We start from the raw sequence: 14634 nt of genomic DNA, 5'->3' as shown, positions 1-14634 counted from the left end.
ATTTTGTTTTTCCGATTTCAGAATTAAAAAAAACATAAACAATAGCTAACTTTTTTGAACTCAGATTAAAAAGTGTGAAATTATTCAATGTAATATGAATTATTTAAATTTTAAAGCTTACAATTCGTAGAGTTGATTCTAATGGTATTTATCTGAAATTATTTGTATTATCTTGGAAGTAAAAATTTGTGTTTATCAGTTCAGCTTAAAAATCGTTCGGCCCAACTAAAAATGTTCTTCTTGATTCATTATTTTAGCTTCAGAACGCCTCTCGTTGGGCTTATCTGCTTCTAACTGGCATTGAATTTTTTTCTATCCAACTCTCATGGTTTAAAAACTCTATATTGACCCCAAATTTTACAAAACATTATGATTTCCGGAACGGCACAGCTCAATTATAAAAATACCTCGATCGAGCTGAATAATGAATTTAGGGCTTATGTAAATAAACTATACAATCGGAAAGCTGCATCTGACTGCGGTTCCTTTCACTCAACTTTCTTTCAACTTATTCCTAAAAATCGTTGGGTATAAATGCTTCTAAGATAAGAGGATATGCTAGTCCTGTACTTCTAAACTATGAAGTTAAAAAAAAGAAAAGCATATTAATGCAAGATAAACATTTCAGATGAAAAGTGAATTTATTTTTGTCAATGTCGACATGGAGTCCATTCTATTATTTTCAGAAATGCCATTTATTCATGGCACACCTACATCTTAAATCTTTAGATAAAATCCTGACATTTACCAAAGAGCTGAACAACTCAACCTCAATCCCTCTTTGCCATTTTGCCATGCCAGCAGTTATTGTTTTTGGCTCACAATGCAGCGAGTGCAACAAAAATCACTGGCAATATCGCACGTGCTATGCATGCCAGTCGCCAAACGCGCTGAAAATGTTTCGTAAAATGCTGTGATTTTTGCTATTCTTGGCAGAATTTTAGGCGCATTGCAAACCGCCCTTTTAGTGGTCACTGAAATTTCCATAAACATTTCTGGCGTTTCATTCCTGCGGTACCTCTGACGTTGCCCTCGAAATCAATAAAGCCACAGCAATGCAAATATATGGTATCAGCGATAGCTTTGGGCGCTACGAATGTGTGGTCCGGTAGGTGTGATTAACGGGCCAACTAACCAAGCAACTATGCTATGTGTGTGCAGATACATAAGCATCTTAGTTGGCGCCGCACCGAACACGTTAATAATAATGACAAATGGCAATCGGTAATGGGTGTGAAAATAGCGCGAACGGCGGCGCATAGCATGAGACAATATTCGATATTGGTTTGTGTGAATTTTTCAGTCCAAGGCAGGCTTAAGAGAACAAGAAAGCTAGCCATACACCGAAAGAAAATCCAAAAATTGGTTTAAGATGGTTGGCAGTAAGTATATAAAATGGACCTTTAGATTATGTTTATTAAAGTGTTTCTTGCTTGCTATTCAATATGTGTTATTTCCCTCAACTAAAGATGATAGCAAGTTCTCAAGATTCTATTTCTTGTATTTGTAGCTTTTTCTACAGAGTCCTAGTCTGTCAGTCAGGCAGGCAAACAGAGTTGTTCTAATACAATATTTTTCTTATTTGGTTAAAAGCAAATTAACTTACAAATGGTAACAATTATTAACCATTAAACAACAAACAACATAAAAATTTGTGTTTGTTTGTCGAACCTAATAAAACGGTTTAAAAGGATTAAAATACTGCGAATTACTGCATATACGCATTCAATCATCATTTATTTTCCTAGCAATTAAAAATTACTAGCTAGATCCTTACATATAGAGCTAATGCGATCGAAATAAGAACGTTTTTCAAATAACATATTGTACTTTGAAAGACTTAAAAGAAACTTAATCCAACCTACGATTCACATCTAACGATTTCAAAGAAATTGTAAATCTTTTTTGTGTAATTCTGTTTAGCTTCTGTATCTAAAATTTGTGTAATTCCTAGCTGAGAGAAAGCATATTGCTTGCCAAAAAAAAAAAAAAATGAAATGAAAAAAAAAAATGAAATTAGTTTTTCATTGAATTTTATTTATCAACGCATAGCATGTTTTGTGCTGCTTCTATCGAGTTCTAGGTATCTTTATTTCCTTACTTTTTTGAACAGTGCCTTCACAATTTCAGTTGAGATTATTTTTGAACCCACAAACAACAAAGAAGTAATAAAAGGAATTTATGAACGGCATACTCAGCTGAGTTACCATTTTTGTCCATTTTCCCATTTTCTCATTTTCCTCAAAATTTCGCACCCTTGAGGCTTGCGTTTTAATGTAGTTTCTAAAGCCTGACACTGTGCTAGATTTATGCGATGCATTCTTGTCGGGGGCCAAAAAATAAGTGCCTGGCCATTACGTATACGCAGCGTGCGCTAAAATTACCAAAATGACACAATCTAAACGGAAATCAAATGCGTGCACAATTGAGGCGACGAAGACGACTGTGGCGGCACAACATTGTGGGCGTGGGTGTGTGTAGACAAAAATAAAACTGCATCTATTCAATTCAATGACCTTCTTGGCCCACTCTGGTGGAAAAGTTTGTCTGCTTGAATACATATTGCCGCAATTTGCGGGACTTGGGCGCTGCTATCAGCATTCAGTGTTCAGCATTCAACATTCAACGCGAAGCCGCAGAATTTTAAATTGATGACGGCATGGTGAGTCTAAGAGTACTTACCCGCCTTGTGTTTTATTGTTCTTGTTGTTGTTGTTGCTGTTGTAAAAATGAGTTTTCCCCAGTTGGCGGCAAATGAAATTTTTATCTGAAAAATAGATAGATACAAGCGAGATGTTGAGTGAGAAACGTTGCCAGAGAAAAACGTGCGAAAATTATTGCGAAAATAAATACATGCTCTAAATGAGTCTGTGTCTGTGTTGTTGCATGTGTATTTATGTATATGTATTTATGTATGCGTGGGTGTGTGTGTGGCTATGTGCTTATTTGCAAATTTGTTTCTAGGCACGAACGCATCCGGAGTTTATCGAAATTTAGCACTCCCATCAGGATTAATTGTGACATTTATTTAACCAATCTAGATGTTTAAGTGCAAATGATATTATTTGAACGATTTTTAAAATAATTTGAGATTACGATTGGTTTTATAGTATTATGAAGTGGAGATTTCTGTACATCTATTGAACATTATTTTCATTTTAAAGAGAGCAGGTACTATTATTTCCAATTATCGGAAGTGTTTTTGGTCACCAGTTGCTTATTGCTTATCATTGTTATGGTTTTATTTGATACTAGATAAGATATCTTAATTTCTAATCGATTTATATTCGTGAGTCTATTAAATAGCCAACGCCAGAAGACTACATATTACCTGATTACTTTACAAAAATGTTAAATGAAAGTTAAACAAATATGGATTCACAGCACTATATATTTGTGGAGACTCTGTACGGCTCGTTTGTATTGCATCCATATTTCTACCAAATTCACACAGTTTTTTAATGTTGTTTACATCAGCACTAAAAAAGTTATCTGCAAATACAAGCAATATCTTTTTTATGGTGCCTCTTAATAATGACGCCGTAGTCTTTGCCTTTATTCTTCCACACCCCTCTTAAATCGACGCTTTTCGAACATATCGATTGCTTGGTACGTCGAACAACATATGTTTTCAATAAACAATATTTATTGCGATATGGAAAATAATATACAAGTATGCGCATAAACAAATACAACATGTATACATAGCAATAATGTTCATTCCTACTTGTATATACATACATATATTGTCGAAAACTTAAGTTTTGTTTACGCTTGTGGAGAAAATGTTACGTATATGCCATGTTGACACTAGTGGCACAGGTTGGCATGGAAAAAGCCACAAATATGTACAAATGATTGAGAATTATGATAAAGAACATGAAATGTGTATAAATAGGTTCATGGAGAATTGTTGTAAATAATTAAAAACACAAAAATACATTGGCGACACGACACTCACGCATTTCACATGAGTAAGCGTTTATTTTTGTATGTCTTGGTAGCGTTTTCGAATTTTGCTAAATTATAAATAAAATGCTCGGCGAACAGAGACAGACGCCGAACTGCAGCAGCCGCAATTGCCGGCTATTTCGGTTGCCCCAAATAGCTAGAGACTGAGCGACAGAGAGAAGGGAGAGAGAAGGATTGGAGTAGAGCAAGTCGGAGAGCGCAGAGTAGAGGATGGGGAATGTTGCAAACGGGCTGCGTATTTAATGTGTGCGCGCGCTCATTGAAAACAAAATCTAAATTTAGGCATTTGGGAAAACCACCTGATAAATGGAAATGGAAATGAAAATGTTCGCCACCAAAGCCAAAGCCACGCAGCACTTTTCATTTTGTTTGTTTTCAAGAGTTTTCGAGACTCGTACACAGTTCGCATATTTGGCAGCACAGCTGACGTGGCCATGCGGGTGAGTGCTATGCACAAAAATAAGTATACATATGGATATGTGCATGTGTGTATGCATATGAACAAGTATACACGTATACTTTTGAATAAATGTCTGTATATATACAAGCACTAATTAATGTTTGCTGTTGCATCTAGTCGATCCAAAAAAGAACGCCGGAGCCGCCGTTTCACTTGCCACACACCTGCCTGCGGCGTTGAACTTTGTTGATTTAATGCGGGCATTTCCATTCAGACGGTTTTCAAAATACACACACACACACATGTATCTACACACATCGAAGTGTTGTTTTCCTGTTTACTTTCCATTGTCAAATCAACTGAAGCATGCACTCCTTCAATAATAAATAAGCCGGTTCACATATTTGTTGCGAGCAAACAATAACCAGCCAAGCGTTTGAAATTGGAAATCAAATTGTTATAAATTATTTAGACTTTTTTATACCCTGCACCCATAAGCTAAAAGGGTGTACTAGCTTACTGCGAATGTATGTAGCACATAGAAGGCGCCATATCAAAATAGTATAATATTAAAACTTATTATGTATTTATATTGGCCTATTGTTGTAGGCCTATTAGATAAATAAGTTTAAGTGATACTTTAATGACATATAATTGTCGAATTTGAGTATTAAAGAAGCATAATATAATATTTATTATTATTGCAACGTACAGCTCAAGGCTATATAGGATTTCCACAGTCCTCTTTGATCATTTCGAATTCTAATAATTTATTTTATTACACGATTCTGAAGTCTAATTTCAAGAAAATTAGTAAAGCTTTTAGAATTTAAAAATGAAATCATCATTAATTTAAATAGTTTAGAGCACTAGGCAGCTTAAACTGAAAACAGAATTAATTGAATGCCCAATCAAAAAACATTCCTATTTTAGTTATCAATAAAAAAAATCGAAACAACTAAATATTAATAAATTTAAAATTGAATAATTGTGTTTATTAATAATTTATTGCCAGCATGGATACACTATATAGCAAGTATTTTACACTTAATTCCAATATTAGGCACTTTTCTATTTTAAATTAGAAGAAATTTGTTATTAGGATTTGTTCCTCTACATCATCCTTTCATTCAATGTCTTTCCATATATGGTCCGTCTCGTTGTACCACCCAAGTCAATAAATATTTATATATATTATACTATATAAGTAAAATCGCATTTCTCCACAATTAACACACTATTTATCACATCATGAAATTGTTCCTGCTTGCACACCCATTATATGTTGATGCGAGTATGCTCATAGAAAGCTTCATATAAATAACTTTTTATGGTAGCGTTAAAAAAGAACAATAATACCAGTGCTATTTTGTTTACAAACACAAATCGCTTGTTATTTGCAACTTTTTTTTAATCTTTATTTATAACAATTTATATTTACATAAAATGCTTGCACAATTTTAATTTTAAGCTCTGCCCACAAAGGGAATGCAAATCAGCACACTCATGCGTATATATGTATGCATGTATGTGTGTATGTGAGATTACTGTAATAAAACTGCAAATACAGTCGAATCTAAAGCCGCCTGAACAAGCAGAACTAGCCGAGACAGAGACAGAGATAGAAACAGCATCAGAAGCAGCAGCATGCGAGCAACAACAATAACAAATACGACAGCAAAGACAACAAAGCTTTGCATACAAATGTCAAGCTGCTGTCGCCGTTGTCCCTCTCTCCCTTCCCTCCACCATCCTCTCACCAGTAACGCCGCTAAAACAATAGAGAGGCGGACGACGACAAGCTGTTACTTGCCGCCTGCAGACAGCGAGCGAACGAATGCATGAATGCATTCATGCAGAGTACGGAGCACTCACACACACCTACACATTCGGGTATGGTCGTTTACGTACGTATGTTCTACGTAATTGTTTTCGCCTTTTGAATTCCTGCAATGGCTACGGGCTAAGCCTTTGACAGTCGCCGCCTGCCTTCCTGCTCCTCGCCCTCCCTTTGCACAATGGTATCAGAGTTGATTTTTCTTATTGCGCAGAAAATTTGCATGCCAATCAATGCGAGAGTGAGATTTTGTGTAACAAGATAGTTCAGCAATTGATTGTCCAGTTTGTTTTTAAGCGTGCATTTTTTTTTCGCAAAATATGTTTGAAATTAGTTCTTGAATTGTTAAAAAGCTTTAAGGATGACACAAAACCGGTGATCTGTTCGAGATATTTTGTATACTATATGCTTTCTAATAAGTTTTCGATTGCCCACGAATGATTAGAATTATACAATTCAAGTTGATCAAATTAAGCAATGAATATAAAAAGAATTTTATAAAAATTTAATCGATGATGCACTCAGAAGAAGACAAATAGTACTTTGCGCAAATCGCCATTAGAACAGCATTATAGCTAATGTGGGTTTGATTCACGTAAAATGTTCCTTATATAGTAAAGAACTTTTATACATTTTTGCTTCTATTATTAGTTATGTTAGTTGATTTTTATGTTTAATTTTCTCGTACAAAAATGCATACAAAGAAAAAACTTTCAGATTCAATTTTATTTAAAGAGACTGAAAACTTTTTACAGTCGCAATTACAATTTCTAAGCAATGAGATATAAATGCATTACAATTTTTTTTTTTTTTTGTGGTACCTGAAAATATTGGATTTTAAAGTTATACTTCTATAATAATAGATATACAGAAATAAAATTAACTGTGGCGGATCTTCAATAAGTAAATTAAATATACCATGAAATTTTTTCTTTTATTTGCATAAGTTTCTAAACGGAATATGCTAACGAAAAGTCCACTTAACAACCATAGTGCAACGTTTTCATAGAGAGATAATCTTCTGAAATTGCAGGCTGTCATGTTCAGCCATTATATGCCACATTGGAGCGTATCAACCAACACACACAGACACTCACACACATTTTCGCATTCTATTTGCTGCCTGTTGGCTGTCAAGCGCGTTTTTGCAATTGCAATAAGTGCTGCCTACTTTCAGGCGATGGCAATTATGCGGCTTGCGTTACGCAAATTATTCCTTGCGTGCGCTGCTCACATAAGTTGGCAATAGTTACAGTTTCTGTGGGAGTGCATATAACGTGGCTCGCAGTACAACATTTATGACAAATTGCCCAGTATGTGGTGGGCGTGTGTACGAGTACTTATATACTATACTATAGTATAAACACAGTTTTGAGCACAGTTGCGGGCAATTCAATTAAACTTTTTACAATTTATATTCACCCTCACACACACACACACACACACACACACACCTGAACATACTTATATGGTAATATGCAAGGCAACTGGACCAACAAATCAACCAGCCAGCCAGCCAGCCAGCCAGCCAGCCAGCCAGCCAACCATCCGAATGGCAGTCAACTTTGTCAACGCTGTTCTCAGCGCCTGCCGCTCCCAGACTCTGCTAATCAATACAAAGCACAGTGGGCGGGCCCATTGAAGAGGGAGCAAAGTGCCGGTGTTGCCTCGACTGCCAGTAAATGTGCCACAAAATGCGGCAATTGTCAATCAATTTCATGGAAATTATGTCAGTGGCGACGTCAACCGCACTACTCGTCAAATGGTTAGCCAGCCAAGCATTGAGTTGCTGAGTTGCTGGGCTATATATATATATAGCTTCTATATCGTTGATGTCGCCTGTCAGTGGCAGTCCAAAAAACATAGAGCAGCGCACAAAAAAGTAGCTACCGACAGTTTCTGCTGCAGTTGAGAGTTGAGTAAACAATTTGTGATAATCTCACTTGAGTGCAAAGTGCTTGTAGCAACGAGCAGGAGCATGTACACTGATAAAAATGCATAAAGTAAAGAAATAGAAGCAAACACTAATGATTATATAAATTCTAAATACTGATCTAAGCAATTCAGAATTTTGAATATGAACTGAAAACATATCTGAAAATGGTGATAATGCATTTTTGCAGGTACAAGTTGTTTATTGTTCAGAAAGGTATTTAATGGATTTCGACAACAGAAACAATCGATAAACTTTTTACATACAAAAAGGACATTTAAAAAATAATAAAGTCTTTTGAGCTAGAAGAGAGAATGTTTTTACCATTCCACTAGCAATGTTCAAACCCAACGCATCGATATTGCCAAGAAATTGTAACTACTTTCGATCGCTAATTGACCTAAGGGTATATGTAATTTTTCTCAGTGTGAAGCGTGCCTAGAAAAAGGTGGAGCAGATTGTGTTTGCGCATTCCCACACTAAAAACTGACACTTTTTGTGGCAAAGCCGATGATAACAACGATGATGATGGCGATGACGGCAATCAGAGAGGGCGACATAATGTTGACTAGCATGTCGATGATGCTGAGTGTGATTATATGGCGAAGGCTTAACGGTTGAAGTGTGCTTAGAAGTAGACTCACACGCCCCCGCCCCCACACACACAGACACCCCACTACACACACTCACAGTCGAGTGCGCTTGTAATCCTTTTCAATTGGATTTTCAAGTCGCCGTTTGCCTGTGCCATAATTTTACACAAACACACACGGCGACGGCTGATGGGCTGATGGGAAAGCACACAGAAAATCCAGTCAATTAATGTGCTGGCATTAATAACTAATTTGCTAAAAATGCTTGACGCTTTTGTTTATGATGCGCGTAAATCATATTTGAAAAATATTTGTACGTGTCTATGCTATATATTAACCGCAGAGAAAAGCCTTGATTTCATCTTGTTGATATTATATTAGTAATAATAGAAATAATAAAACAATAACAAGAGCGTGTATGCATTTCCCCGTGCGTTGAAAATGGTGATTTTCTATTTTATTTATCTTTGCGCTAATATTTATTTGTGCTATCTTTTTAAGCGTTTTCGCACGGCTGCTGCCACTTGGCTCGTCTCTCCGAACGCGCCAAACAAACAAATCATCATCAACAGCATCAGCAGCCGTGTGGAATTAAAGCCGAAGAAGAAGAAGACGCAAATACAAAAACGAAAACGAAAAGAATAAAAAAACAAAATGGGCAGGCGGAAGTTTTTCATCATTAAAATCACTCGGCAAAGACATTTACGAGTATGGATGCTTTTCAGAACTTTTCCAGCAAAACTTTTGGCTTCATTAAATGGCCTTTAACATTTGTTATTCCCATTGATTGTTGTTGTACTCGCTGTTATTGTTATTGTTAGCATCTCTCATGCCCGTATCGACATAATTTCATAATTTTTATGACAACCCCTCCCGCACCTACTGGTATTGTGTTGAATTTTAGCTTCTTCGCAGCTTGGCGTGCTGCATTAAAATTGATGTTTATTTATATAACAAATAAACTTTGCAATTTTATTGATTTGTTTGTGATTTTTAAGTACGATACCATACGCCTGCCACTTCCTACGAATTATCGTTCTGCTGAATACTACATATACGAGCGTATGTATATGTACATTGTATATTGATATTGTAATTGTTTTTAAGTACGCTGGAATTTTTGTTCTTTGCTTTTTATATGACTTTGATCATGATTATGGGAAATTTTATGAGAATTTTAAAAAAAGAAATAAAGGAACGTTTTTTTTTCATTTTACAGCTGCCAGAATGCACAAAGTCAGAGCGCTCAACGAAATTAATTTCAATTTGGCAAATGGCAGCACTAACTTAACTTGAAAAACACTTTTGTCTCCGATATTTATAGCTGTTACCGTAAAATGCACCCAGAAGGTAAATTTAGAAACTTCTGAAAGCGAGGCGCACAAGCTGGAAAAACAAAAACGCCACGTGAATTACAGAGAAACAACGTGCAAAGTGTGTCTTTGAGTCGACATCCAAATACACTCTTCCAGTGCTGCGACTGAGCTTATGTTTATCGTTTGGTAATAGCAATTAAAACTTCTATAGAATGGGAACAGCTTATTTTATGCACTGCATACAGTTTCTTTAAAAGAGTGTATCTTCAAAACCGATAGGTAGAAATCTAAAAGTGAAATGCAGTTCTAATATCAAAATGGCTTAACTTCAATATTACTTCTCTCCAAAGCAGAGATGCGCTCAAAATACAAACTTCTTCTTTACACTTTAATCTCTCTACTGCTGTTCTAAAATATTTGTTTTCTACTTTCAACCGAGAGCTAGGATAACTTACAGAATCGCCTCTGCTCATATAACAAGGGCATTGGCTGAGAAAACTTGCTTGCAAGAATGTGTAATCGGATGTGTTTTAGTTATATGCTCTGCGCCTGAAAATAGGCAACGGCCTGCTGTTGCTGCTGCTGCAGATGAGAGGACGTGTCTGACTGGCAGACTACTTGGCTCATTAAATAGTAAAGACAGAAGGAAAAGTCGCCTCAGTACCAGTGCCAGTACATAAAAGCATATAACTTTGCACATGTAAGTTGATAGGACCTGAAAGCTTTTGGCTGTTTGCAGCGGCAGCTCTTCGACTGACATTGGCGCCCTTTGGGGCAACCGACGCGGCTGGGTCATTAGCGCGCATTGAGACGCATTATTGACATTCCAGGTACACACACAGAGATGAGTACGACGAGTACATGTAATTAATTATTCGTTGACCTGGCCAAGCGGTTAGCTGCCTGGCTGGCTACACACACTTTATAGCCATGGCCACGGCAAACCGTAAAACAAAATGCGCGACCGCCAGCCTGGCAGCCTGTTTGGCAGTCAGTCCGTCATGTCCCTTAGCCACGCATTTTGGCTCGCGCTGTGCACCTAAGGGGGTAAATGTTTATGTGTATAAAACAGACATCTATATAGCTCTTTATATTTATAGACAGATATACATATGCATATACACTCTGAGAAAAAATTCAAGAATGTCGTTGTTAAATTGTTCTAAGCACCAAATATTTAATAATGCGCCGAGTACGAGTTCTAATTTGCTTTATTTTATTTTACTTAAAAGTTAGTTAAAGATCTAGTGCATTGTATTCACTTTTGGTTCTTTTTTCTAACATTTTCCATACGAATTTTTTAAAGAGAAGTTCGAATTTCTTAGACAAGTGGTAGTTTGAAAATTTCAAATATATATTAACAATACAATCCATGTTTAATTTAAATGCACAGTAATTATATACAATTATTTTAAAAATATATTCTATGTTATGTTCTATAAATTCGTTTAATCATTTGAAAACGCATTTGCGCTTTCCACTTCAACATAGTGCGCCTCCAGAATTTCCATTGATAATATTTCAATTTTTTCTTAGTCCTGAGCGATCTCTCTTTCACCCCTTTTTAATAAATCCTTGGCTGCTCTCACTTTTAAGCTAGCAGGTGTTAAAATATATCCTACCCTGTATTATTTTCCCTCAGTGTAGTTGCAAGTTTATTTCTTGTGTGAGCTTGCATCCCCGGGGGGCATTGCATTGAAGGCAAAAACAACTCACACACCAGCATAGGTACATACTCCTACGTGCATGCATATCCTTTCTACATCCTTTCGGACTGCAGCTCCATAAATAAATTAATAGCGCGTCTCTCCTGCTCGTGCAACAAAGGCAACAGCAACAACAAATAGGAACAGAGCAACAACAATACGACAACAACAACAACAAAGAGAACAATAAATTACATGAGAAACATTTTGTTGTAAGTAAGGGTTTTTTGTTAACAAATCTCTTAGGAAACTTTTAACATTCGCTTTTTCCTTGCGCTTTTCACGCAATTTTCTGCCTGCGTCCTTTTTTCTTCTCATTTATCGTTCTTTCTGTTTTTTAATTTCCTTGGTAGCTTTGATCTAACACCCTCGTATCCGTTTTCTCCGTTGTTCCCGGACTTCAGAGGCAGGCGCGCGCACAATATTTTCGAGATAAAAGTCTGCGAATCATGGCAAAAATGCTCATGCCATCGCCAAACAAGAGAAGTAGGGGCTTGGAAAATTGTGAATGTTGTTGTCGCAGAAAAGTAAACTTTACTTCAAGTTTGTGCCTGTTTGTGTGCCTTTGTGGGTGTGTGATTGTGCATGTGTTGGTGGGTGTGTGCAAGTGACAGTAACAAGTTCAACAAAGCGCCAACGCTTTTAACTTTATTAAGATATCACAAACATACATACACACATACATCCATAGGTACGTACGTAATGGTACAAGGACCCGCCTTCCCGCCATCCCGCCTACCGCCAACCACTGCCTTCAACGCACTTTCATTTCATTTGCAGCAGCAGTGACAAGAAAGGGTTTCGCTTAATTGAATTTCAACGCCATTAAAAAAGAATTTTGTTATACTATACACACAGATACATTTATATACATATCTATGGTATACATATATACACACATAGATAAATGTTACATATAACTTATTCAATTTACAACGCCATGGCAACAGTTACTGGCACGTACGCCATAATGAAGTTCCATTATCATAATGCTGATGATGCTAATGTGGCAATGTCGGTGGCGGTGCGACGGCGGCTGCAGCGCCTATAAAGGATGCAAACAGCCTTGGCAGGAAGCGCCGCTACAATTACGACAGCGAGTCAACGAGCAACCGCAATATCTGTGGAGTGCACTCGAAGAAAATTGCGTTTTCATACGTACTTGGACTTGTTCTCAGCCTCCTTCGCTAGCACAAAGTAGGCTTGCGTTCGGGAGATTGGGGAATTTCAAAATTGCTTCATAGCTGTAGAATGAGCTGAACGACTAAAATACTCCCTGCGTGGGAGTCCCTATCAAGTCACAGTCGAGTCCACACTAAATTATATTTTATCTTTTATATATTAAGTATTTTAATTTGAAATTCTTTTATCTTTTATTGCTATTTTTTCATCTCCACTTCTTTTTTGCTAGGTCTAATAACGTATCCGACTACTCTCTGCTGTGAATCGAGGCAATGTCGGATTCGTCATTAGATATTCTTGACATTTTTATAGGCTTTTTTACTTCTTTACTTCTATTTAGTTTAAGTTCTCTATTGTATTGATTTTTTTTTTCGTTTTCTTTTTTCTTTTACATCGACTGCATTGTTTGTCAATGAAATAAATAAATAAATAAGTGGATCAAGTGTAAAGAATACTATTCTGAACCGAGAGCTATGACCCTAAAATGGCACTCAGATGTGGGCATATTTAACAATAATATCACGTTACATGGATTATGAACATGCATATTTTAAAAAAGTTGTTTAATTCTCTAAAACATTACGGTTTTTATATCCTCTACACAAAGGGGCTTAGTTGTGCGAATATAAATATTTAACATATGCGTTGCAGACCCCACTGAGCATATAAGTAGTATATTCTAGTTTAGGATGTCTGTCTATCTGTATAAACGTAGGGATCTCAATAAGTATAAGGGCTAGAAAACCCAAACCTGGAATTCAGATTGTCCCAATTTAATTAATTTAATATTGTTTTTTCAATTTTTTTCTAATTTTTAGGAGAGGGTACAGGGTAGCATTCCTCCAGCATTCTTTATCAAAAATGTTGTTTGCTTTCGAAAATTTGACAATTTGGCATCCAATCTTTATGCTCGTATTTAAACAAATCAATTGGTTTTCAATTGTGCTGTGAAAATCCTGCCTAAAATATTGCAGACGTTCCAGCAAGTCGGTTCAAAATAAAAATCATTCAATTCAAAAATTCAATGGTTACTCGAAGTAGTTAATAAGTTCAAAAATCAATTGAAATTCTCAGTAATTTTATTGGTGATTTTTTTTCTTAATACTATGCCCAATTTTTCTTCTAGTGTGGAATATGTTTTAGAGGTGGTTGGTGGAGGGTGCTGCTGTGGTTTCATAAAATGAAAATTGTAGTATTGCTGTTCTTAGCAGCGGCAATAGTTGTTGCTTTGCTGTACGCCGAGCAAAGTTTACGCCAACAATGACGGCTGTGAAGGTTTTCTTTGCTCTCCTCTGCTCTGCGCTGCGCTGCTCAACTTCCGTTGAAGCTGCTGATGTTGCTGTCGTTGTTGTTGTTGTTTTTGTTGTAAGATTCGCTGTCAACGTGAAGCCGCAAAACAACTGCATTTTAAAATTTAACAACACTTTTGCATGACCACGAGTGCATTGCATAAGTAGTGGTGTGTCTGAGTGTGCGTGTGGGTATGAAATTGCTTCTGCAACACCCACCCACCCACTCACTCACACACACACACACACACACACACACAGAGAGAGACAAGTGGCAATTAGTTTGAAGTAGTTGCAATTTGTTGAGTGGCCGAGTATGTCTGTCGTTGTGTTTGTTGCAAATTCTGTTCGCTTATATCTCTTTTTTTCATTTGCCAGCCATTTAGCATAAATGGCCTGCACACTT

General features: G+C 36.5%; 1 protein-coding gene across 9 annotated transcripts in view; it reads right to left on the bottom strand.

Moving 5' to 3' along the window:
- The window catches only part of LOC115623213 (potassium voltage-gated channel protein Shab), an 88825-nt gene that overhangs the window by 62418 nt on the left and 11773 nt on the right, over window positions 1-14634 (bottom strand). For all 9 annotated transcript variants that reach the window (XM_030517452.1, XM_030517443.1, XM_030517448.1 and 6 more), the window contains exon 3: window positions 2683-2767. The gene's annotated coding sequence lies outside the window, so the exon portion shown is untranslated. The remainder of the gene's footprint in view (window positions 1-2682; window positions 2768-14634) is intronic.

The sequence above is a fragment of the Scaptodrosophila lebanonensis genome, unplaced genomic scaffold (genome assembly GCF_003285725.1).
Source record: "Scaptodrosophila lebanonensis strain 11010-0011.00,11010-0021.00 unplaced genomic scaffold, SlebRS2 tig00000043-arrow-pilon, whole genome shotgun sequence".
Lineage (NCBI taxonomy): Eukaryota > Metazoa > Arthropoda > Insecta > Diptera > Drosophilidae > Scaptodrosophila > Scaptodrosophila lebanonensis.
Note: the sequence above shows the minus strand (reverse complement) of the source record. Positions and strands in the feature narration are given on the sequence as shown.